The sequence below is a fragment of the Sorex fumeus genome, unplaced genomic scaffold (genome assembly GCF_029834395.1).
Source record: "Sorex fumeus unplaced genomic scaffold, SorFum_2.1 ptg000007l, whole genome shotgun sequence".
In the NCBI taxonomy this organism is placed as follows: domain Eukaryota; kingdom Metazoa; phylum Chordata; class Mammalia; order Eulipotyphla; family Soricidae; genus Sorex; species Sorex fumeus.
Genome location: NW_026606064.1, coordinates 57,214,383 through 57,242,162, shown reverse-complemented (window position 1 = coordinate 57,242,162; position 27,780 = coordinate 57,214,383). Strand labels below are relative to the sequence as shown.

At 42.4% G+C, this 27,780-nt stretch overlaps 1 protein-coding gene and 1 non-coding gene across 8 annotated transcripts in view; one reads left to right on the top strand and one right to left on the bottom strand.

Moving 5' to 3' along the window:
• Positions 1-27,780, bottom strand: part of ARHGAP12 (Rho GTPase activating protein 12) — a 119,041-nt gene that overhangs the window by 66,007 nt on the left and 25,254 nt on the right. The gene's annotated exons all lie outside the window — the stretch shown is intronic.
• Positions 26,642-26,801, top strand: LOC130017286 (small nucleolar RNA SNORA28). Its single transcript, XR_008791375.1, has one exon. It is a non-coding gene; the product is annotated as a small nucleolar RNA SNORA28 (small nucleolar RNA).

Sequence of the window (27,780 nt, the reverse complement as noted above, 5' to 3'; positions counted from 1 at the left end):
AGAAATAATCTATGACTATTCTACACAGAATAGTTGGGGCTGGAGTGATAGCACAGCAGTAGGGCGTTCGCCTTACAAGCGGCTAACATGGCCGACCCGAGTTCGATTCCTCTGCCCCTCTCGGAGAGCCCGGCAAGCTACTGAGAGTATTTGATATGCCAAACACAGTAACAACAAAGTCTCCAATGGAGACGTTACTGGGCCCGCTCGAGCAAATCGACGATCAACGGGAGGGCCTTTACCTTTACCATAAATTCTACACAGATTCCCAACATTCAGTCACAAAGATATGACACCATTGGCTCTATTACAGAGCACACTCTTCACTCATCATCTCATCCTCTCTACAATACAAAGTATGTGCTGGTGAGCAACAGACATTTAGTTGACACATACACAATGAATTACTCCAATAATTCTAATGTTACGATTTTCACTTGATTTTCTTTTTCTATCTGATGTTCTCCCTTTCCAAATCAAATACATTCAAAATATTTAACTAATATGCGAGGGTGGGAAATTCAGTTCTCTTCAAGGTTCAGCAGCATTACTTAATTCAAAGCGTATTACTTAATGTGATGGGTTCAGAGTTCTCTGGAATACAGGGGCGATACTGCAGGTTGCATTTTCAAAGACCTGCCAGGTGGAAGTCTCAGAAAAATGCTTATTTAGAAAACAGAGTCTTAGATCACTTCACGTAAAATACTCAAATGTGAATACATATAATCATCAACAACAAGTTATCCCCAGTAATTAACTTTGATGTTAATTAACAATTAAATTCTACCTTTAATACTTCAATCAGATAATTGTGTTTGTATGACTTTTATATTCTTACCTGCTAAGTGAATATTATTTCCTAGGTAAATATTAAAATAGACTGCAGCTACTTTTTTCTATTTTAATAAAAATAGCAACAATATAGGACTGCAATAAAAATAATGAAAGCACATTGATATATAATAGAAACCACACATATTTTGTGGCTCATATCCTTTTCTACGTACTGACATTAACTTATTTAATGTTAATTAAACTGCTAATATATTAGTGATAAAATGCTACTGTCCCATTTTACATATGGGAATAGTTACGGCAACTTTTGGCAGTGTCAATTAAAAAGTGATCAATCTGGACTTTGAACCCAGGCCACCTGGCTCCACTGTGCTCTTTGCCTCTCTTTTATTATGCTACCTCTACACTTGGTTAATGGGTAAAAGTTTAACAAAGTTATGAATACTGGATTTTTTACAAACACAATTAACCATTAAGTTATAAAATGTAAACCAAACCAAAATTCAAGTCTGAAAGTATATTTACAAACTAAACTGGAAAAACAAGTACCCATGCCATTTCATAAAATGTTTGAGAACACATATATACCACTTAGGAAGTAGAACAGAATACATAATTCTTAATGTCCAGGGTTTCACAGTAATCTTTCATATTCTCTTTCCTTCACCTATTCTGAAGAAATGTTCAATACATCCCTGATTGCACAGACAGAGGAAAGAAACAAACACTAGAGAAGCTTTGAAATTCTTGTACAGAAAGCAAGACTCAGAGCAGCAAAGGCTACTTCCAAGACTCTCCATCATACCTTCTCCCAAAGAAATGTTCTATCACTTCCCATAAGAACATTAAGAGCGAGAGGCCAGAGAGATAGTACAATGGGAAAGGTGCCTGCCTGGTATGCAAGCAAGCGGCTCCAATTCCTGGCATCCCATATGGTCCCCAAGTCCTGCCAAGAGTGATCCCTGCGCTGGGGCTAGAGCGATAGTACAGAGGGTAGGGCATTTTCCTTGCACACGGCCGACCCGGGTTTGATTCTCAGCATCCCATATGGTCCCCCAAGCACCGCCAGGACTCATTCCTGAGCCAGGAGTAACCTATGAGCATCGCCAGGTGTGACCCTCCCCCCAAAAAAAGAGTGATCCCTGAGCACAGAGTAAGAAATAAGCCCTGAGCATAGCCAGGTGTGTCCCATATCCCAAAAAATAAAATATTAAGAATAACAAAGAATCACAATTATATTTGTGTTAATACAGTAGTAGCACTGTGTATAACAACTGTATAACTATAATGAAAATTTATCATTATCCAAAATTGCAGCTTCAAGCCAGAGAGATATCCCAGTGGTTAGGGCTCTTGCGCCACATCCCAAAGACCCCGCTTTGAATTCCTGTATCACATATGGTCCCCCACACATCGCCAGGGGCCACTCCTGAGCACAGAGTCAGGATTAGGTTTCGAGCACCACCAGGTGTTATCCAAACACAAAACAAAAGAAAAAATTAGTATTTGCCTAAAGGAGTTTTCCTGACTGCTGAAATAGAGGAGCATACACTTTGGGCCCATGAGTATATTGCCAAAGGTCTGGGATAATGTATGAAATGCTTAAAGCATACACTTAAACAAAAGAACTATAAACCAATATGCTATTAAATGTTTATGAGCTTTCATTTGCTTCCTGAAAAGGCAAAAAATTTCTTTTTAGAACTACAAATACATTTACTAACTGCTTTCAATAATGTTTTTCTTTAGCAGTGTTAGACTAACACAGTACAATATTTATTAAACATGCATTCTATTTAGGGTACACTTGGCTTTCTTAATCTTCTCAGCACCCAAAGTTTAATTATCTACCCTCATGAGGAAGTGGCTAAGCCAGGATTTAAAAGTAGGTTACTTGATTTCAAAGTCCAGGCTATTATTCAGTACCACCATTGTCCCTACCAAAATGTAACTATGATTATTTTTACAGACTATAAAGTGTAAACCATTTCTTTTCTTGGGGAGGTCACACCCAGCCATGTTCAAGGAGCCATGCGGTGCTGGGGACTGAACTTGATTTGCCAGGTGCAAAGAATGAGCTCAGCCTGCAGACCTATCTCTCCAGCCCCTTAGAGCACATTTTAATGATCAGTAAAGAGTTTTGTGAAGACTGTGCAAACTTGATTATTGAGAACTGTTCTTTCCCCTTAGAGCAACAAACAGAAAAAAACTAACATGAGTGCAACTGTTCCGCTTTCATTTCAGTTGGCTTATCTTTTAGTGGAAGATTTAAGAGCACCGTCCCAGAGTTTTCAAAACACGGCTGCAGAGCATAATATTTTGAACCACTGAACAATGTTCTCTCTGTGAGCATGGCAACCATGCAGCTCAGTTCAGATTTCAACTCCGGCTTCCCCACTGTCAGTACATCCTCACTTCTTCGTACAACAAACATTGTAAATTTTAGCTTAAAATGGAGAGTTACCACATCCAATGACACAACCCAAAATCCAAGTGCAACAGACCAAGTACTTTTGCTAAGCGAAAATACGGGCAGGTTGCTTGGCAGGGCAGAGTGTGTCGCTAGGACACCAAGAAACAGACTACCCGATTCCATACAAAGTCACTCAATTACCAAGTGGAAGTAACAGATTGTCTGATTCAATACCAAGTCACTCCATTTACCAAGTGTAATAATGAGGCACAGATCATGTTAATAAGCAGAAGAGGTGAATTCGCTGCATGAATTTTCATGGTTCCTCAGTAATTCAATAAATGAAATGAAATTAGGCCCAGAAAGGTAGCTTAACAAGTGTCCCTAAGCAGTGTCAGGTGAGGTACCCTCAAAACAAAAACACTGGATTATGAAAACCATCTAGAGCTACTGGATTACATCAAGACACACCTACCACTTCTTTTGTAAACTGAACTTCAGATACCTTCCCCTACAACACACCTCTCCGCTCCCCCAGAGATTAGGTACCTCCCACTTGACTCACTTTTCAGAGAGCAGGGGAGCAGAGTGACACCCCCACAGTGTAACACTCAGAGATGATGTGCGTAGGTCCTCGTATGAGTCTAACCAACAGCGCTTCAAGGCTTCATTTGTGAAGAAGAGATGAGAAAGATTTTTTAATGCCATAAATAAGCGCATGTGTGTGTGTGTGTGTGCGCACGTGCGTGCGTGCGCGCGCACACACACACACGGTTCTAGAAAGACAAAAGATTAAAAAAAAGTTCAGAGGGTAGAATGCCAAAATAAGACCTACCTCTATAGGGGTTTTAAAAAATGTCAGAAATAACAAACTCTAGAGAATAATTGACTAAGAGCTCACAGTGTTTCTAACTAGAGAGGAGGAGAAGCAATTTCCTTTGTTCATTTTTTACTAGATGAAAGAAAAGAACATCTATATTTAAAAATGCTGTAGTAGACAAAGCCTAACTACCAATGCTGCTACTGGGAATTTTACCAGATTCTTATTTCGGGGGTATTGAGCAAATGATATCTGACAGTACTTTTTCTCTCCAAAAGTAACAATGAGTAAGTCCTTGAAGCACTAAAAATAAATCTAATAATATAAAGGCAACTAGTAATAACCATGATGACTCCCCAATTCCAATTAAAGAACTGGAAGTCCAATTCCTTAGAGAAAGGCTCAATAATCTTGCATATGCTATTTTTGGGGGGTCTCCCAGGCTGTGCTCAGGGGCCACTCTGAATAATTCCCAGCCAAAGAGTCAGCTCAGCTGTCCAATGTGAGCACCCAAGGACATGGTGTTGGGAATGCCTAGGATTGCCTGGGGCACCAAGGGGGCACCTGGTGATAGGTAGGGGGCTATGTGGTGCCAGGGATCAAACCAGGGCCAGCCAGATGTGAGGTACGCACCCTAACCTAAAAATCAGTCTCATGCAATTTTTATTAATGCTAAGTTGGCTAAAAGTCACTAAAGCAAGAGTTCCTTAAAGGCAAAAACCAGGTAAGACTTTTAACCTTATCTATTCCATACAAAGCCTTTAAAAGAAATAGAAGAATAGATAGTGGGTATTCCTATCTCACTAAGAGAAACTGAAGTAGGCAAAAATGTCTCCCTGCCATGAGGCCAGGAAGAAAGCTAAAAGAAGGTATGGATTGACCCCTGGGAACTACAACATCCCCCTTGCACTGAGGCAAGAGGAGCCCCAAGAGCACGACCTAGTATGACCTAAACCACTTTCCAAAATATTTCTTAGGTTACAACGCACTAGGAAGTATTTACTAGAGGCCAGGACAGGTAGGACGGGTCTAGCATATAAAAAGCTCTAGATTCAGGAGAGATAGTACAGTGGGTAGGGTGCAGTGAACCCAGGTTCAATCCCTGGCACCTCATATGGTACCCCCAAGCCCTCCAGGAGTGATTCCTGAGCACAAAGCCTAAAAAAGTCAGCCGTGAGTACTGCAGGTATAGCCCCCCAAACAAAACAAACAAAAGAGTTTCTAGGTTCAATTCCTTGCACCTCTCCCATACCCTGAAAAAAAAAATAAGAGATATTTATTCCCCAACATATTAATCATCCCTCACCTAAATTTGCCTGGAATTTGAGTTCAACAGGCTGAGTAGACAATAAAGAGAAATAGTATTAATTCATCTTCTTTCAAAGTGCTGGGAAACAGTCTTTTCCCTCAGGTAACTCACACACTGCATGTTGTTCTTGTGGAAGACCAATATAGCAGCCATACAGAGGGGGTAAGTTGCCCATTTCCTAACTTCAGCACAAAAACATTTCAAGCAGTCTGGCTGCAGGGAATATTTCCTTCCTCTTTCCCTTTCTTACCAGAGACAAATCTTTCACTTCTTATCATTTCTATTTTTGCAGATTCAGGGTTTTCAGATCCTGAGCCTTTTTTTCTCACATTGTGCTTTTCACATTGTGCTTTCCTTATGGAAATGTGACTTTAGGCACTTTAATATGAGTATAAACTGTTCCTAATATTTAATATATTAGGAATATATTAATATTTAATTCCTAATATTCCTAATGCTTAATGAGTATAAACTATTCCTAAAGCCATTAAGTTTCCAACTTTATTTTGGTTGAGGGGGGCATACCTCAGGCCTGACTCTGCTCTCAGCACGGGGGGGGGGGGGGGGGGGCGCCGGGGAGGGGGAGTCACGTGCATCACACTTAGGAACAGAGTGTCAGGTCCAAACTCAGGTCTCCAGCATCTAAAGCGCGTCCTAGCCTGTTGAGCCATCTCTCAGCCCAGGAAATTTCCAACATTTTAATATTGCTATAGTTCACAACACTGCAGGTTCACAAAAATTAAATGATATGCTTTGTTAAAAGGTCACTGACTCTATGCTTTCCAAATTAACTAAAAATATTTTAAGAATGTTTCTACCACTTGCCTTTATAACCAAAAATGTTTACCCAGAAAGAATGTAGCCAAACTCTAAAAAATGTTTCCAAAAGATTTTATGCTGTCAGACACTAAACCACTAGCATACCTACTTTATTACGGGATTCTGTTCTCTTTCTTTCTTTCTTTCTTTCTTTCTTTCTTTCTTTCTTTCTTTTCCTCCTCCTTTTCTTTTTCTTTCTTCTCTGTCAATCATTCTGCTCCTCTTTCTGTCTCTCTCTCTTTCTTTCTGCCTCTCTGTCTGTCTGCACCAAGAACCAAACCCAGGGCCTTACACAAGCAAGATGGGTTTTCTATAGCTGGGTAAATCCCTGACCAGCGATTAGAGTCTACGCAGGGGAATCTTCCCAGCTCTCATTCAAATGCCACTGTCACTTAGTGAAATGCATCCTGTCTAGATCCCACTCGGCACCTGCAGGGCACAGAGCATGTGAACCTATGAGCAATATACACTGCCAAGGCTGCTGCTCTGAGCTGCTGCAGTTTTCTCCTAGATACATGAAATAGAGTAGGCTGAAAGGCATTAAGGGACCTGCTTTGCATGCAGTCAACCACAGTGCAATCCCCCGTACCGCACTGTCCCCTGAACACCTTCCCAAGCTCTCAAACACAGAGCCAGGGCTAGCCTCCAAGCCCTGCCAGACGTGACCCATCTTCCCACCCAATTCCAAATTAAAAACTAAAAGCAAGCTAAAAGACCAAGGAGAGTGGGCCTTGCACACAGCCGACACAGGTTCGATCCCCAGCATCCCTTAGGGCCCCCCGAGCACTGCCAGGAGTGATTCCTGAGTGCAAAGCCAGGAGGAACCCCTGAACATCACCAGGTGGGAGACAAAAAGCCAAAAATAAATAAGTAAAAAATGAAAAATAAAAGACCAAGGAGATGGCTCAATGGGTTGGAAACACACCCTGCATACAGGAGCCCTAAATTCAATCTCCCAGCGCCAGGTGGTCCCAAACCCCAAGTCCCCAGCAAAGAAAAATCATTCCTACCTCTCTTATAAAGCAGCAGTGAAGCAATCACATACAGAAGCATCTAGGCGCAGGTTTGATGCATTCAAGATTCTCGGCCACAGTATCCTTTTTTTTGGGGGGGGGGGGGTGTCACATCTGGTGATGCATAGGGGTTACTCCTGGCTCAGTACTCAGAAATTACTCCTGGCAGTGCTCGGGGGACCATATGGGATGCTGGGAATCGAACCCGGGTCAGCCATGTGCAAGGCAGATGCCCCACCCCCTGTGCTATCGCTCCAGCCCCCCAAACAGTGTCTCTTATTTGAATGACTTCCCGCTAGCATTTTGCCCCTCTCTCATCAAAAAAGCAAGTTGTCACCACCTTTTCAGTCCATTTTAATTTAGTGAAATGCTTTCCTCTGCTCTGATACAGAAAAACAAGTATTCAACCACAGGATACAACAAGAGGACCTAAAATTTATCTTACTGGAAAACATTGCAACATGAATCACTCTGGTTTAGAAAAGCCCATTCCTGCACCTCTTGCCATTGTTTGTGTGTGTGTGGCCATACCCAGAGATGTTCATGGGTACTCCTGGCTCAGTTCTTGGAAATAACTCCTGGCAGTGCACGGGAGACCATATGGGATGCCGGGGATTGAACCCGGGTTGGCTGTGCACAAGACAAGAGCTCTGCCTGCATCGCTCTAGCACCATCTTTCTTTAATCTAAAAACACTCATGGCTTCCCAGAGATCTTAGCTTCAGTGTTAGTATACCAGCTTCAAAATAACTGTTGTGATAAAATTATTTGAGCAGTCATTCTGAGTTTAAACCATCTGTCTGGCATTTCCTGAAGCAATTGCTAAAGATATCTTATGCATACAGATGAGATTTTTCTCAACAAAAATGCAAAAATGTTTCCACATCTGTTGTTTTTGTTGATATGTCACCTAGATTAACAAATTCTCTCCTAGGATGAAAACAGAGAATCTTTTTAATGTACACATTTTTTAATGAGTCTATTAAGATTATGTCATCTTTTCTAATGTTTCTCTACTACAAGTTTACACGTGTGCATGTGGATATAGACATATCTAAGCCTAGAGACAGAGAAATTCCTAATAAACAAGTCTGTGACTTACATCTTTAAGCAGAATGGCTAAGACTTTTTAAAATCAGATTGGAATATTCATGCATTTAAATGTCAGATTATAGATGTGAAGAATTATACAACTGGCCTTACACAGTATACAGTAATTCTGAAATCTAATATACACATTTCATATTTCAAAAGATAGCCATATCCAGATGCATAGCAAATGACTGGGTGAAAATTCATTACTTCTGCCTGCCCTTCCATATGCCAGCATCACCACCAAAACTATCTCTGGGTACCTCCATCATCAAAGGACGTGATCCTGTGAGGGGCTTCCAGCCATACAACTCTGCATGCGCGCCTGATGCCTTTGTGAAGAGATTTGCACAAAGTATCATTCTGATCAATCTGAGTGTTCAAGCTACTAGAGAGTAAAGGTAAAGGTAAAGGCCCTCCCGTTGATCGTCGATTTGCTCGAGCGGGCCCAGTAGGCACAAAACTTAAGCTAGAATGAAATATTCTTTAGGAACCTCAGAAGTCATTTTTCTTTTGTGTGCCTTACTGATAACAAAATTCTGAAGCAGTTAGTGCTGGTACTTCAAAGAAAGGACAAAAAAAAAAAAAATCTGGGGAGCTAGAGTGATAGATAGTACAGTAGTGTTTGCCTTGCACACCCCTGGTACCCCATATGGTCCCTGAAGTCCACCAGGAGTTATTCCTGAGTGCAGAGCTAGGAGTAAGCCCCGAATACCCAGGTGTGCCCCCCCCCCCCACCCACACACACAAAAAAAAGGGAGATGGGGAGGAGAGAGGAAGAGAGACAGGGCGGGGAGGGAAGGGGAAGGGAAGGGAGGAAAGGAGAGGAGAGAAGAGGGAAAGGGAGAGGGAAAGGGAGAGGGAGAGATCTATATATGTTTCATTTTAGGGAACTGGATGGTGCAACTGTGGTTAAGTCCAAATCTTAAGGGTAGGTTGGCATGCTGGAAACACAGAAAAAAGAGCTACAGTTCAACTTCAAAGGCAGTCGCCTGGAAGGATTCCTTTCTGTTGAGGAGAAGGTTTAGTTTCTGTTCTATAAAGTTTTCAGCTGACAGGATGAAACCCACTCACATTATGGAGGGCAATTTGTTTTACGTAAAGTCCCCCCACTTAGATCCAAAAACACCTTCACAGAAAAATCCAGAATAATGTTAGAACGTGTTATCTGGTCCAGCCAAGATATCACAATAAATTAATCAAAATAAGTGCATATCTTGTCAAATGTAGACATATTATATCAAGATTTTTTAAAATATATATAGAGAGAAATGTGCCATTAGACAATTTAATTATTGAGTTCAAGTTGTCAAATGTAATTACATAAAACCAAGCCAGTTTACATGGAAAGTATCATGTTAAGCGAAATGACTCAGAAAGAAAGGGATAGACATAGAAAGATTGCATTCATCTGGGGAACATAAAGTAACAAAATAGGAAACTAACACCCAAGAATGGCTGAGATTAGTACCAGGAATTTTACTCCATGACTTGGAGGTCAACCACACATACTAAGGGAAAAGGGAGCTCAGATGGAGAGGGGAATACCAAATAAAGGTGTTGGGAGGATCCTCCCAGGCTGGGAGAGGCGTGCTGAAAGTAGACTATAGACCAAACATGATTGCTACTCACAACACCCAAAAGGAGAGAGAGAACAGAAGGGAATGCCCTGCCACAGAGGCAGGGTGGGATGGAGGGGATGGGGGGGTGGGAGGGATACTGGGATCCATGGTGGTGGGAAATGGGCACTGGTGGAGGGATGGGTATTTGATCATTGTATAATTGAAACCCAAGCACAAAAATGTATAAGTCTGCAACTGTATCTCATGATGTCTCACTATTAAAAAAATTTTTAATAAAAAAAAGCCAGTTTATCTTATTCTACACATAGTTTAGCCTCTGGAGTACTGTCATGCACACAGCCCCTGATTAACCAAAACATAGCACTATGTAACTGTATTGCTCTCACTATATACATTATTCAGCATACTATCTGTCAAAACTTTGATAGCAGACTAGGACACAGTCTCTGGTAATGAAGACTAAAAAACTAGAAGGAGCAAAATATGCATCAAATTTCACTCACACAGAGTATTACATTGCTTTCCCTACTTCATAACATATAGACTTCCCTTGGTATTTGAACTCTAGACCAGCAGAACTTTCTACAATAAACTAGAATCAGTCTGAGAACGCTATCCAGGCATCACTGGTTCCAGACTTTCACAGTGATCGGTGTCAAAAACTAATTTGGTACAAAATAGATACACCTATGGGAAGATAGAGATTTGAACTCAGAAGAAGAAAGTAGGGTAAACACCGGCTATTCTGTCTACCTGCCAATGCCTGCTTACTCTGCCATCAACACATCTACAACTTTTTTGGGAAAACTGCTTCTCCTCAAACTCAACTATGCAGCCTGGGTAGGGTCCAATTATGTCCAAGCCCTAACTGTAAACTTATCACAAACCAAGCCAGATTCCTTCTCTGAGATTTTATTTTTATAACTAAGGGAATAAAAACATATCTACTAGAAAACCTAAGAATGTGATCTTTAGCAGCTGCCGGCCGTTTGTCTACAGCCCTGTGGAAGTGTGTTTGGAAGAATGACAGAACAATGAAGAGAGAACCAGAGACGAGAGCAAGGAGTTCAAAGGAATTCTGCCATTAAACACAGTGAGAGTTCCAATCATCCCTAATGCCTACATAAATAAACCCCTCTTGCAGTCTGGTTACATGAGCCAATAAATTCCCTTCTGCCTAGTCACAGTTGTACTTCTACCACTTACAACTAATTTCCAGCGAATGTAAAATAAGGTCAAACCCTTCTTGGAGTTGTGATATTAGGAGGACAGTAACTTGTCTGAGGAAAGTTAGGAACCACCTGAGAGATGCTATTTTAGACCTCAACGAATGTGTATAAATGAATGACATGCAAGCGCATTCTTGGAGAGATGGACTGTCCCTGGCTATCATGGGAACCTCGAAAAATGTCCCAGCCAACATTTCATGATGAAAGGACCTGATAGATGCTAAAACAAAGCAAGCTGTTTGTTCCAGAAGAAGCCAGTGACATAGTATACATACACACACACACACACACACACACACACACACACACACACACATTTGCTCGAGTAGGTCCAGTAACATCTCCATCGTGAGCCTTGTTGTTACTGTGCTTGGCATATCGAATACGTCATGGGTAGCTTGCCAGGCTTTGCTGTGGTGTTTTGTGTGGTGTTTACAATGTATGCACAGAACCCTATTATTAACAGACAAATACATGCCTCAAAAAAAAAAGATATTCTCGGTAACTTGCCAGGCTCTCGGAGAGGGGCAGAGGAATCAAACTCAGGTTGGCCATGTTGGCTGCATGCAAGGCAAATACCCTACTGCTGTGCTATTGCTCCAGCCCATATATATGTACATATATATCTGCTTCCATTTCATTTTGGCATCTACCCAATAGCCCAAAACTTTACTCAAAAAAGACGTCTGTGCTCCTATGTTCACTGCAACACTATTCACAACAACCAATATCTAGAAACTGCCCAACCAAGTATCCAAGAACAAAGAACTAGACAAAGAAACTACAGCGCATATATATTATGGGATACTACTCGGCTATAAAAAGGGGGGGTGGGGAGCAAAACCATGCAATCTGACATTATAAGGACAATTTGGAGAATATCATGCTGATTGAAGTTAGGCAGAAAAGGAGGCAAAGACACAAAATGATCTTTCATACTGGGATATAAGGAAACATCATGAGGGAATGGCAAAAGGCTAAAGGTAACAGGAGAGCTGGTCCACAGAACTGTGCTTACCTCAGCAGGGGACTGGGGAACACTGAGATAATGGAAGAAAGTGGACAGTCCAGTGGAGGGTGTGGTGTTTACAATGTATGCACAGAACCCTATTATTAACAGACAAATACATGCCTCAAATAAAATTGTTAAAACTTAAAAAAAAAGGGGGGGGGCAGGAAGATAGAACAGCAGATAGAGCACACGCACAGAGATGACTTGGGTTGGGTCCCAGGCACCACACACAGTCCTCTGAGCACTGCTAGGAGTGATTACTGAGCACAGAGCTCCCTTACCATATTCGATCAAGTGCCAGCATGACCTCCACCACATCCACAAGACCGCTTGCTCCCGCCCTCCTCGTGGTGCCCTCAGTTCTGTGGTCACAGTCCAAGAGTTTGTTTCCATTCTATCCCTTTGCTTTCTTAGTAGACCACAACATAAGTGGCATTGTTCGGTATCTCTCTTTCTCCTTTGGTTTAATTTGCTTAACATATGCATATATCTCTTCTTAGACAGTTTCTTTTTTCAGTTATTTAAATCAAATGTCAGTTATGGTCTCTTCACTATTATTTTCTGATGAGTAAGGCCCTAAAGCTGGAAGCGTGGCTCCAGTGATGGTGTCTGCTTTGCATGTATGAGGCACTTGGTTCCAACCTCAGCACTGTGGGAGGTGGGGGAAGGGAGAGGGGAGGTGGGGAAGTAATACAGATTAAGTCATCAGATACAACTTGGCTGAGTCAAAATAGCACTGCACTGTAGCACTGTCCTCCCATTGTTCATCGATTTGCTCGAGCAGGCCCAGTAACATTGTGAGACTTGTTGTCACTGTGTTCGGCATATTGAATACGTCACGGGTAGCTTGCCAGGCTTTGCAGTGCAGGCGAGATAACTCTTGGTAGCTTGCTGGGCTCTCCGAGAGGGGCAGCGAAATCAAACTGGGGTTGGCCAGGTCCGCTGTGTGCAAGGAAAATGCCCTACCTGAGGTGCTATTGCTCCAAAATACTTTTAAATAATTGCTGAAGAGTCAAACACTACTGATACTAAATTTTGCAATCTAGGCTGGGGGTGTGGGAATGAAAACCCAAAATTTGGCAACAATTTCATTAATTAGCCTACCTCCTAAAACAATGTCACTGAGCATTATTGGCCAGTTACTGTGGTTTCATTATTCTACCTACCAGCGATACCAAATAGTGGTATTACTCCAGTTTCTGAACAAAAATAAAACACCAAACCACAGATCTACTGGCAATTATTAGCATGAGCAAAACAAAGCTCACTTTGCATTCAAGTAAAGGGATTGATTTCTAGTTCCTAACAAATCTAGGAGGGAGAGAGAGGGAAGGGGGGGGGGGGGAAGAAGTGGAAGGGGAGGGAGGGAGGGTGGGAGAGAGAGAGCGCTTTACTTTATAGCTGTATGCATGTGTGTCTAATTAAGCATTTGTTTTGTTTCCAGCCACTCCCTTCTCCCCAAGGTTGTTGCTGGTGCTTGTGATGTGAGGAAAAGGGCTGCATACATGCTTGGGTCTGATGCTAGATTGGGGGGGGGGGGGGGGGGGGCGGCGGCTGTGAGGGGTGGGAGGAGTCCTGGTGGGGAGAAGGAGGAGGGGGAGAGGGGCAACAGGGAGGGACATTTCCTTTTGTGGTATTTACACACACCAGGCTGGAAATACCCTACAGCACCAAGGATCACAGATAGCAGGACCAAAAGGGCCCTGGGGATTTGAACATACAAACTCTTTCCTGAGGTACTTTATGTCACTGCCCTCTTCCTTCAGGCCCTAGCTTAGGTTGGGCCCACTGGGTGTTATATTTTTTAAGTTTTGGGATCACACCCTGTAGTCCCAATTCAGTCTCAGGATCTGCCCAGCCCTGCAGTGCCGGGTACTAAGACTGGGGTTCCAGCAAGCAAAGGGATGAGACCTCTGAGTTACTTTCTCAGCATTAACATCTTTATTTTTATATAAACATATACTAACATTCCACACAACTTGAAGACAAAAAGTGAAAGAAATAAAAAAAAAAAGTTTTAGGGACCAGAGCTATAGTTGGGCATTTGCCTTGTATGCAGTAGACCAGATCTGATCCCTGACACCCCATATGAACCCCCAATCACAGCCAGAAGTAATTCCTGAGTGCAGAGCCAGGAACTCTGAGCCTCCTGGGTGTGACCCAAAACAAACAACAAACAACAACAACAACAAAAAACTTTTTTTAATTACAAAGGTTAAGTATCTAATTGGTTTTGCAAATTCAGGACACCACAATAGTATCTCAAAATGAACTATTCTGTATAAAAAATTAAGATTAGATGTGAAAGCCAGAAATACATGAGTTTACTGCTATCAACAGATCTACTTATGTCCCAATATAAAAACCTAGTACAGAACTGAATTTAAATACTTCCTGATTTATAATCATTATATTCATATTGCATCTTTAAAATTATAATCCCGAGTTTTACAGGGTTCTGGCCTTCTTCCTAAAGGTCAGAATGCCAGCCATTATTTCTCACTCTGGCATCCCTTCAGCCCCATGACAAAGGTCCACTGTTCTCTCCAGTTTTATAACACACTTTATAATGAACTGGGAAACTTGATACTCAAGACTGGTAAAACATTTAAAAACTTTCAAAAATATTAAAGAAGCATTAACGAGATCCTGAGCAAAAGATACAAAAGCAGGAGGAATGTATATGGTTTGCGGCTTCACATGCTGGGGGGAAAGGCAGTTGGGATAGAGAAGGGACCACTAAGTAAATGGTGGCTGGAGGGATCGCTCAGGATGGGAGATGCGTGCTCAAAGTAGACTATGAACCAAACATGATGGCCTCTAAGTACCTGTATTACAGACCATAACATCTAAAAGGAGAAAGAGAGTAAGAGGGAATGTGTCTGCCACAGAGGCAGGGGATGGAAGAGGTGGGGGTGGCAGGAGGCATACTGGGATCACTGGTGGTGGAGAATGGGTAATGGTGCAGGGATGGGTGCCTGATCATTGCATGACCAAAACATAATCATCAAAGTTTGTTAGTCTGTAACTGTATCTCATGGTGATTCAATTAAAAAAAAAACCCACAAAGTATATGGTTTGGTCTGGGGGGCCACATCAGGTGTTGCTCAGAGGCAACTGCCAGCTTTGGGGGGCATGGGAGTGAGTTGGGAGGTATTGAAGTCCATCCTTGCAGTGCTGGTACCTGAACCCGGGGCTTCTGCAGTAAAAGGATGGACACCAGCCATTGGATCTGGCATCTCAGCCCAGAGTGTCAGGTTCTGAAGGTTGTCTTAGTGTTCAGATAACATAATCTTCAGTCCTCTCTTCATATCAAGCACAGTCTGAACTTTGAAATAAGCTAGAAAACTAGCAGCTCTAAGGAGGACGGTGAGTATGACAGTATGACTTGTCCATTTTACTGGAGACGGGGACAGTGGGGATCTTCGGCATTGCAAATGTTGACCCCAACTCACCTAGCAATGGTCCCTGCTAAAGCCTCTGCGGATGTAGACCTCAGTACATCCACACCACTAGCTTGACGTGAAGCTGACCTAGGCTTCTCCTTCTCCTCTGGCTTTAATGTACTGTGTCTAATCACTGGCTGTCATTTCTGAAGCATTCAGCATATCTCCTGTGTACCAGGTATAACACCAGGTACTTGATCACGGTCACGGTCCTCCCGTTGTTCGTCGATTTTCTCGAGCAGGCCCAGTAATGTCTCCATCGTGAGACTTGTTACTGTGTTTGGCATATTGAATACATCACAGGTAGCTTGCCAGGCTTTGCCGTGTGGGCGAGATACTCTCGGTAGCTTGCCGGGCTCTCCGAGAGGGGCGGAGGAATCGAACTCGGGTCGGCCATGTTGGCTGCGTGCAAGGCAAACGCCCTACCCGCTGTGCTATCGCTCCAGCCCCAGGTACTTGATATGGAGCAATAAACAAAATCTGGAAGCTACCATGGTCTGGAGAGTATGCTGAGTAATAAGAAGAAAAACAATCATAAAAGCAATGAGTACAACAAAGAAAACAAAGGTGTAATGGAAGTTCATGGTGATAGGAAGTCAAGACAAACAAAACTGACTGTTCAGAGACAAAGAAAATCTTGGAGGGGGACTGTGGAAATAGTAGAGGACTAGGGGCACATGCCTGGAATCCACCCATCACTGGAACATACTCCTCTCATGCACTGGGTATTTCTAATGTTCCCCAGCACCACAGTGCCAGAGTGGACTGGCATCCTTGGGCCTCAAAGTGAACTCATCCCGGTTACTGAGTTGAAAAATCAGCGGAAGTGGGCCCCAGGCAATCTGAGCACAGCATGGGAGACTCGGCACTGTCGTCACTGTCCTGTTTTTCTCGAGCAGGCCCAGTAACGTCTCCATCGTGAGACTTGTTATTACTGTCTTTGGCATACTGAATACGTCACAGGGAGCTTGCCAGGCTCTGCCGTGCGGGCGAGATACTCTCAGTAGCTTGCCAGGCTCTCCAAGAGGGGCGGAGGAATCGAACTTGGGTCGGCCATGTTGGCTGCATGCAAAGCAGACACCTACCCGCTGTACTATCGCTCCAGCCCATGGGAGACTCAAATTTTTTTTCAATTTTATTTTTATAAAGTTGTTGACAATAATTCACTGCATTTAATATTCCAACACCAATCCCACCACCATTACACCTACCCACCACCATATTTCAAATGTTTTCATTCTGACCCCCAAACCCTGCCCCCAAAGCAGGACCTAAATAATTTATTTTGTATTACTAGTTATAAATATCCCACTAAAAATGATCCCAAAAAATTTCCTTAGAGGACAGTATGTGAAGATTTTGTTGTATTTCACTCTGGAGTCATTAAGCCATTGCTTAATGACTGAGTGCAGAGCCAGGAGAAACCCCTGAGCATTGACAAATATGGCCCAAAAACAAAAAATAAAAATTAATGGAATCTTTTTTTAATTTTTTTATTTTTTGCTTTTTTGGCGATGCATAGGGGTTACTACTGGAGTCATTAAGTCATTGCTTAATAAGAGATTACCAACATCTTGTTAAAGGTTGAGCCTTGTGTGCTTATTACATAAACATATAAGTATTTTTTTCTTCCCGAGATGGGGTGCCATCTACTTTAACCCCACAAACATGTGTGCTGCTCTTGGTACATCAGTGGTGTAGAGTATGAGATATCACATGGCTACAAATGTGACCGCGCATTCCAGGAATTCTAAAATCCAAAGAAATTTAAAAATTATAAATAAGTGGAAACTTTTTTTTTTTGGCTTTTTGGGTCACACCCATGATGCAAAGGGGTTACTCCTGGCTCTGCACTCAGGAATTACCCCTGGCAGTGCTCAGGGAACCATATGGGATGCTGGGAATCAAACCCGGGTTGGCCACATGCAAGGCAAACCCCCTACCCGCTGTGCTATTGCTCCAGCCCCAATGAGTGGAAACTTTTTGGAGTCAAAATTATCTCTCATCTTGCTCTCAACCAACCTGGGTTCAATCCCCAGCATCCCATATGGTCCCCCAACCACCATCAGTAGTGATTCCTGAGTGCAGAGCCAGGAGAAGTCCCTGAGCATTGACAAGTATGGCCCAAAAACAAAATGTAAATGGAATTTTTTTTAATTTTTTTATTTTTTGCTTTTTGGGTCACACTTGGCGATGCACAGGGGTTACTACTGGCTCTGCACTCAGGAGTTACTCCTGGCAGTGTTCAGAGGACCATATGGGATGCTGGGAATCGAACCTGGATCGGCCGCGTGCAAGGCAAACGCCCTACCCACTGTGCTACCTCTCCAGCCCCTGGAATCTTTAAAGGACTGAAGATATGTCTCAGTGCTAAAGCACTTGCATGTGTGAGGCCCTGGGCTTGATCCCTGACAACACAAGAGCAAAAATAAATAAATAAAATAACTAAGTCTATTTTCCTATTACTCATACTAAGCAAAAAAATTAAAACCCTGGTCACAATATATAAGACCAATTTTAGCAAGAGAAAGTAGACCAACTGATAGCCCGGTGGACAACATCGCCTCGAGCAAGTTCCCGGGCTTACTTCTGGCTTCCTGTAGCCCAGATTTGAAGAGAGAAGTCAGCAACCCAGAAACACCAACAGCAGTGGCTGACCAAAATAGCCCCAACAAATCCCTGTTCTGTCTAACAAAAAAAAAAAAAAAAAAGGACCCAAAAAGGGGAAACTCAGCAAGACTGAAAGCTTTAGATATAACCATTTTACTCCAGCCAAATGTCACAGAAAAAAAATGAGTCCAATCCACACGTCCCCCACAGTGACCAGAGTGAACCTAGATTTTCATACTCATCAGACACCCAAAACCCCCATTACAGCAAGGTCAGGGGAAGCAGAGGAGGAAACTAGGACAGAGAGTGGCAATATCCGCCCCCTCCCCCCCCCCCCCCCCCCCCCACATACCCAGAGAGGCAGAGAGAAAAGTCTGAGCCTTCCAAGAGGCAAGGAGACCACCCTCTGGGGACAAGACCTTCAAACCCCGGTGAGATGAAAGAGTATGCAGCAAAGTTCTAAAGGAGACAGATGCTAACGAGAAACTCTTCAAGAAGCTTCGACATACTGGTACATGGGATCCAGAGGCTCTGGTACCTACAAAGACAGAAAACACTGCACAAAGCCCAATTTCTGGCCAGTTTAACCCAACACTTCACTCTGATTTACTTCAGTGTCTATTACCCCATCAACACGTCTGACTTTCCACAAAAAAAATTAACAAAGGACAGCAAACAGCAAGAAAAAGGGTCTGAAGAGATAGAGTGAGCCCCAGAATCAAACTTAGATCTGGCATGGATGTTGAAATTATCAGCCAGGGAAGTTTAAATAGCTATTATTGTCTGAAGAACAAGAACTATGAAGGAAAAAGTACGCATCATACAAGAACAAATGATTAATGTAAGCAGAGATTAAAAATCTAATAGTTGACAAAAAATGTCAGAAATTAAAAATGCTCATAAAAAAGAAAACTGCTCTGATGGGATGATCAGTAGACTAGAAATTTAGGAAAAGAATTCATAAGCTTGAAAATTATATCAACAGAAACTTCCCAACAGAAAGCAGGATAAGGCACAAAATTCCTTTATGAAGGAAGGCTTGTCCTACACAGGCTGCAGAGAACCAAAGATAAAGTAAAAATTCCTGAGAGAAGCCTGGGGGTGGAGAGAATACTTCTATCTATTAAAGGAAAAGAATCACAATGTAGTTTTCATCAGAAAGGATGCAAAGAAAGAGTGGGGACAATAAAGTTTTACTGTTAAAAGTGGGTGAAAGAGGGTAACAAGATGGTTCAGTGGCAAAAGCACCTGCAGGCAAGATGAGGCCTCGAATTTCACCCCAGACCCACCCAGAGTCACCAAGTGTGGTTCTGGCATTCCTGCTGTCTGGGGCCCCAATATTACAACAGAGCATGTGGCCGCAGTGCACCACAATCACACGAGGGTACCACAGCCAGGGGTGCAGGCTGCAAGCACGTGGGTGAGCACCACGTCTAGTGTACAACCCTCATTCGTGGACTATAAAATAGCACAGTATGAGACTGACACCCAAGGACAGTAGAGACAGGGCCAGGAAGATTGCTTCATAGTTGGAAGCCTGCCTTATGAGAAGGGGGTGAAGGCAGATGGACGAGAGAAGAGACCACTAAGTCAATGACAGTTGGAAAGATCACTCAGAATAGGAGATGTGTGTGGAAAGTAGATAAAGGACCAAACATGATGGACTTCCAGTATCTGTATTGCAAACCATGATGCCCCAAAGTAGAGAGAGTGAGTAAGAAGTGAGAGTGAGTAAGAAGAGAGAGTGAGTAAGAAGGAAAGTGCCTGCCACAGAGGCAGGGGGTGGATGGAATGGGGGTGGCGGGAGAAATACTGGGCATATTGGTGGCGGAAAATGCGCACTGGTGGAGATATTGGTGTTTGATCGTTGTATGACTAAAACTCAATCCTGAAAGCTTGGTAACTTTATCTCATGGTGATTCAATTAAAAAATAATAATAAATAAATAAATAAAGTGTGCAATCCACAAAGAGTTTTATCCCGGAAGCCACATGGTCCCCAGAGCACCATACTGGAGTAGCCCCCAGCACTACCAAGGATGGCCCAAAGTTTACCACCCCTGGCAAGCACAAATACATGCACCAGAACTGAAAGTGTATGAACCCTGAGGAATTCTATGGATAATGATACAGCACAGTCAGATGCATGACCCCTTTCACCACAAAATCAACAAGGAAAAAGGAGAAAGGGCGGAAAGAAAGGAAAATCATCAAGTAGAATTCTATACCTCAAAGAAATGATGGACTGGGGGTATGGTGCCGCCAGCAGGTCAATCTGTACCTGTGAAGTGAGTGCATCAGCAGCCTCATCGCACCTTCAGACTTCCAGATACCCCAAAATTGCTGCTGTGCCTTTGGCCAGACCCCAAAAACTTGGGGTAAAGTTTACCAAGAAAGTAAACGGCCAAAAGTTAGCTATGTGGGAAACACACCCACAAACCACCTCCGGCTCAGCTATATAATTGGAGGCATGGCCTCTCTGGTTCCTGATTGAACTGCTTAATGGCCATAATCCGAGAGACTCAGAAACGAATCTCGAAACCCAGCAGTTTTTGGCAGAAATGCGTCCGGTCCCTGCTGTAGGTTACCGGTGCTGGGCCAACCCATGTGGGAATAAGTTTCGTGCCTTGGCCTGTTTCCCCTGGCAGCCCAGTGGCTGTCATCCTCCAGAAGCCATTGGACAGTCAGGTCTGGGCCCGCAGTGACGAGAAATTTTTGGCAGAAGTGCGTCCAGACTCCACAGTACGTTACTGTCACTGAGCCACCCCAGGGGGGGAAAGGGTGTTGTCCCTCCGCCTGTTCCCCCTTGGTGGCTCAGTGGCCGTCATCCTCCATTGGACAGTCAGGTCTGGGCCCGCAGTGACGAGACATTTTGGGCCTCACGGGATGGGGCTGTCCTCCCCACCCCAACGAGACCCCAAGTCATCGCCTACAAATGGCCTCTCTGGCTCCTGATCAAGCTGCTTAACGGCCATGATCCCAGAGACTCAGAAACAAATCTCAAAACCTGGTGGCTTTTGGCAGAAATTCCTCCAGATTTAAGTGTTAAAATTACAGAATTTCAAAATCACATGGCCCAACTGCAGCCACGCAACATCATATGTTATTCATAACCAGCAATAGAACACAAATTGTCTACTGTTGCCTTTTCAGCAGATCTGAGTATTGGGGTAAAATCTCAAATAATAATGGTGGGTCTGGTGTCGAAATACTGAATGTGATCAAAGTAGAGAGAGAGTAATGTGGAAATCATCTGCCCCACAGGTAGGGAGAGGGTGTGGGATGGGGGTATACTGGGGTTTTTGGTGGTGGAGAATGGGCACTGGTGAAGGTACGGGTGTTTCATTGTATGACTGAGACTTAGACCCGAAAGCTTTGTAACTGCTCTCACGGTGATTCAATAAAATAAAATTATAAAAAATGAAAAAAAAAAAGTAAGGTGGAGTTCATGCACAATTCAATCAGCTAATCAGTGGCTGAATAAATAGCAGTACTCCTACAAAAAAAATTTTTAAAAAATAGGTAATATTGAATTTGGTTTTTAGATACAACACTAAAAATCTAGATCTGTGACAACAATAATAATCTTTAGACTTTATTTAAAGCATACTGTTTATGAAAGTTACAGTTAACAGAATGAAAAAACAAACCACAAAATGGAAAAAAGTATTTGTAAAATACATATTTGATAAAGGGCCCAAAAATACCAGATACTCAAAAAAATAAACTTGTGGAGGAATTGGTCAGGATGGGAGATGTGTGCAGAAAGTAGATAAGGGACCAAACATGATAACCTCTCAGGGTCTGTATTGCAAACCATAATGCCCAAGAGAAATTATGGGGAATCATGTCCGCCATGGAGGCAAGGGGAGGGTGGGAAAGAGGGGGTATACCAGGGATATTGGTGGTGGGGAGTGTGCACTGGTGGGGGGGATGGGTGTTTGATCATTGTGTGACTGTAACCCAAACATGAAAGCTTGTAACTATCTCCCAGTGATTCAATAAAATTAAAAAAAAAAAAAAAAGAAAGAAACTTGAATAAGAAAACAAACAAACTTAAAATAAACTTGAGTAAGAAAATAGAGTAAGAAAATAAACTCGTTTTAAATAAGCAAAAATTCCCAAAACCTCAGCAAAGCACATATAAGGATGAAAAGAATAAACAGATGTAAAACTGCTCAATATCATGTTATCAATGAATGTGAATTATAGCAATGAGATACTGCATTGCTAGTACAATGGCTCAAATTTTAATACTAAATATCAAATGCTGGAAAAGACCCAAACAAAAATTTTCATTCATTGCTAATGTGAATGTAAATTGGTGTAGCCACTTTGAAAGACATGTTAGAAGTTTCTGACAAAGGTAAATAGTCTGACAACATAGTTCAACATTCTACAGTATTAATACTATATTAATCCAAGGTATTAGCCAACTAATCTGAAAGTTATGGCTACACAAAAGCCTAAAAGCAACTAAGATGTAGATAAAAGATAAACAAATTATGGCTCATTCTGACAACAGAAAGAACTATCAAGACATGAAAAAAGCAGGGATAAATCTTAAATGTATATTTTATGTGAAAGAAACTGATCTGGAAAAAGCTATTCATTCCATTAATTAAAACACATTCCGGGGAGTGGGGGGTGAAAGCTAAAGAGGGTATGGTGTGTGCCCTGCACACAGCTGATCTGGGCCTGATCCTCAGCACCCCAATATGGTCCCCAGAGTCCACCAAGAGGGACCCCCAAGCTCAGCAGCAGGAATAAGCCCTGAGTACCACTGGGTGTGGCCCAAAATCCAAACCAAAAACAAAACACAGAACTCATCCTGGAAAAAAACAGAATCATCACAAACAATACTTTACAACAACAAAACTGTATGCCCTTACAGTTGGGGGGGGGGAGGGGTAGTGTCAGAATCAGAAGTTCAAAATCAGTATCACTGAGCTGAAATCAAAGCATTAATAATGGCTGCTGTCCCTCCAGAGGTTCCAGGAGGAAATGTCTGCCTTCTGCCTCCTCCAGCTTCTGCTATTGCTGGCATTCTTTGGCTTATGTCATTCCTATCTTCAAAGCCAGAGTCTTCATATCACCGTGTGTTCCCTCTTTACACAACCTTCGCTGTGTGGTAACCCTCTGCCTCCCTCTTACAGAGACATCTGTGATTGCACATAGTGCCCAGGATAATGTTGTCAACTTAATCTTACCTGTGAAGACCTTCCCCCAACAGGTTACAACTACCTGTTACAGGGAATAAAAGATTAACTGTTACCTTTGGTAAACATTATTCAGCCAAGACAATAGTAAAAACAATTTTAAAAAAGAAGAGTTGTCAGATTCCAGAGTAAATAAGAATAAGCATTTTATTGTATTGTATTAAAGGGTTTAATTTCCTTAAGGCTAAAAATCATACAGTAATCAAAAAAAGGCTCTTACTGATTTATTTTCTGATGATTCTATTTGCCATTTCTTAAAGTTTTATTGGAACAAGTAATATAACTCAAATTTATTATGTGCCTAAGGGGGCAGGTTTGGATGGGAGGGAAAATGGGGGTATTGGTGGAGGGAAGGTCACACCAGGAGTGTTGAAACACTAAATGCCCAAAACAGCTGTATAATGAACAACTTTGCAAATCATGGTGTTTTTAATAAAAAAAAAAAAAAAAATTTAAAAGGGTCAGTCTGGGGCTGGAGCGATAAGCACGGCAGTAGGGTAGTTTGCCTTGCATGCAGCTGACCAGGGTTTGATTCCCAGCATCCCATATGGTCCCCTGAGCACCTCGAGAAGTAATTTCTGAGTGCATGAGCCAGAAGTAACCCCTGTGCAACGCTGGTGTGACCCCCCCCCCCAAAAAAAAAGGTCAGTCTACCCAACTTCAAGATTTATTTTATGCTACTACAATGAAGTCTTGGTATTAGAGGGAGAATGGGCACATACATGATGGGGGGAAAGAGAAGAACCATATATATATGCATTATAGGCATGTGCTTTACCATTGAGCCTGGCCCCAGACAATTTGCTACTGACAAAGAGGCAAAAGCACATGATAATGGAAGAATGATAATCTTTTCAATAAATGGCCCCATAAATAAATATCCATCGTGAGAAAAGATTAAGCTCACATTTTAGCAAAAAAGAAAAAAATTCAAAGTAAAACACAGAATAAACTAAAATGCAAAAACTAAGTAAGAAAATATTTAAGTTGCAGAACTCGACCATGATGGTTCAGTTTCTTAGAATAAACCTGTTGGTCAAGATATTTGATAAAAACATTACCCTAGACGTTAATGAGCGGGTGCTTTGTGATCAGTATACTTCTGCATAAGTCAGATTGCCCCCACAATGTGGGTGGCCTCATCCAATCAATTTATCCAATCTGGTACATACATACCCTACAATGGTGTTCTTGAACCTTTTCATACCCACAGACCCGCATGTGTCCTGCACATCAGTCCAGTCAGGGCAGTTATAATTAAGGCAGCATATCAGCAGTTTTTGACCTTTGCTCTGCTTGTGGAACAGCCCTGGGCTAAGAATAAGTGACTGGTGGCCACTGTATTACAATACTGGTCAGCAACAAAGAGAATTAATAGAGAAACGCAAACACCTTGATCTTGAAAACCACACAGAATGAAAGACAATCCTGAATGGTTATGCAGAGCATGACTTCATTTATATGCACACTTTAGAACTGAAAATTTATCAACTATAAATGAAATCAGGCAGAGGCAGGTTAGGGGGTGGGTATCAAGGAGCAAGAATCCATAAGAGGTGTGTAGTAAACAAAAAGAAGAAATCATATCATTCTCTAGAAGTTGCCACTGAAAAGAGTATTAAATCAAATTAAAGGGTGGAAGGGGTGGGGGGAAGACTAGGCTAAAAAGCTTCAGGAAGACTGAAAAACCAAGATCCAATTTAAATGTGAGAGGAAAGAGCTTTATAAATAATGACTCTAGAAAACCACAATGCTGTATGTAATCTTAGCATAACATCTGTAGAAAAAGTGGGGAAAATCAATAGGAAAAGACTGCCCTTTGCACTAGAATACTAATAAAGGAATACTTACAGACCTGAAAGAAAGCTGAAAAAGGAAAATAATACAATGACACTTCACTGAATACAAACTGACAGCCAGATCCAATGTGGTACCAATGGTCCTCATCTCTTTATACTTACAATCCACATTGCCTCCTTCCACACAAAACAGGGCTGAATGTATAATCAAAGGGGTTATAGCGTGTGACCTCTGAGACTGAGACAAAGTCACACCTACTTTGTTCTCTCTTGGATTGTTCCCTCTGGAAGAAACCACCTTCTACCAGCTGTGGAGAGACAGCTGGCACCGGGTGAGTGAATCAAGAGTCTGAGAAGTTAACTCCTGGACTGGGGGGGGATGGTTCAAAGGGCTTGACTGCATGCTCTGCATGTAGGAGCCCCAGGCCAGGTTCCTAGCACTGTGAGGTCCCCTGAGAACTACCACAAGTGACCTGTGGCCATGGCCACAGCAACCTGTGGCACCACCAAGTATGACAAAACAATAAAAATCAATAATTAGCTCCTCTAGTCCAGCCAATCATGCATAAGACTGCAATCTTGGTAGAGCTTGGCCTTTAGAACCACCCACAATGTTTCTGAACAAACCCCCCCATCCCCCGCAAATGTGAGTCAATAAATGTTTTTTGCTTTTTTTAAGTCACTGGATTTGGGAGTACCTCATTGAACAGTAACAGATAACCACTGCACTTTTGTGGCAGGCAGAGTTCCAAACATTTTAGAGTAACCACTTGATCCTCAGCTCTATGAGTCTATGTTAAGATGAGGAAACCGTGATACACAGAGGTTAAGTAATTTGTTCCAATTGTCACAATTGGTAAGTGATATGTAACCAGATTCAAATCTAAAGAGGGTGCTATTAATTACTGTGAAATATATTCTCCCCAAACCTGAAGTGGTTTCCATCCCGTGTTTTTTATTTTTACTGTGAAAATAGGAGACAAGGTCATCTGATAAAAGAACAGGCAGAAAGCCAAATGAATCAGAGAACTGAGAAAAAAAAAATGGGAAAAATCTGGAACAGCTGCCAAGAGAACTAGCTAGAGAAATCTAATAAGATTTCCTAAAGTGTTAAGGGCACAGGAGAGGTTAGGAGTCATGAACTTGCAGTGCAGTGAATTTAGCTTAAGATGATGATAATAAGGAGAACATTAGCCTGCCGGCATAACTAAATATAAATCCTGGGTCAAGGCTTCCCACCAGACTGTGGTGAGAGCTACTTCCCATGGTGAGTGGTCAGTGCTGCTGCACATAACTGCCTTATTCTCAAGAAGCAGAAGTTTCCAAGAGAACCTTCCCTCTCTCCTAGTTTCCTTCAAAATGCCACAATGAAAATTTCAATGTACAGATAATGACATTGGTCCTACTATAACACGACCACCAAAGAGCAGCCTCACCATGGTGATGCACTGACTCAACAAATCCTAAAATATAGCTCTCGTTGCAAGTAACACTCTGTGGCAGCTGATCAAAACTGTCTGACACAATTTGCACTTGCGATAGCAAGAAAGTCTAACCTTACAAAGAAACAAACAAAAAAGAGATCCTAACCTATTCTGGTGTTTTCTTCTCCCTGAGACAAGTCATTATACAGACTAAAAAACAATATCCTCACTTCCCCATCCCCCACTATAGGATAACACTCTTTTGTCCTTCCTCAGGTAGCTTAGGTTTATCGGGTCACACCCATCTAAGGACACTGAACTTGTATTGTAAGCAATGTCCTTTCTGTATGGACACAGGAAGACAGTTAATATTATGCTTTGTAACTTGGGAGTTGATTGACTCCGAATAATATTTACTCCTGGGCATCTGATTTCTTGACTCAGTTGCCCTTAGTTCCTAGCACCCCAAAAGCAGGGTCCCGACGAGGGACTGAATGGACCCAGGGCAAGCGGTGAGCTACCCTGGCATCGAAATGGGCCAGGCCAAAGAGCCACGATACTCAACTATAAGTTGAGGGCATGATCACGGACAAAGCTGTCATGATCCAAAAGTAAGTAACGACGAGACTAGGACTGCTGGAGCTAGGAAGATTAACCTGGCCTGAGGACTGCGGAATGTATAGTGAGATGTTCTCAGGAAGAACCAAACTAAATTTATATCTCTTACTGTGCTCATACAGAATGACATTGCTAAAAATATTAGAAGTAGATTTATTACAACTATTTAAGTAGATTACTAACTGAGGGAAGAACACACCCTTTTTAGGATCCCACCCTTGAGCGGATCTCCTAGTGTTCTGAAGTAATCTCTGTAGATGAGATTTTATCCTTGAGTTAATCTCCTGGAGGAGTGGTCTTACCTCTCTTTGTTGATTCGTCAGTATTCAACCCACCTTTATGTCACCGCCTTATGTGACTGCTATATAAACTAAGATGTAAGCTCGGAGAAGGGAGTCAGAGCGAGAGGGACTCAAGCTTGAGAGAAAGAACAGCCGTCCTGATCCAGGCCACACACAGGACTCAAGAGCACTGAACATAGGCGGTGAGAAAGAGCCATCCAGTGAGCCCGTGAACACACAACCTTCGGCGAGATAAGACTTTACACCCCACCAAAAAATAGTTTTTAGTCCAAAATTTCT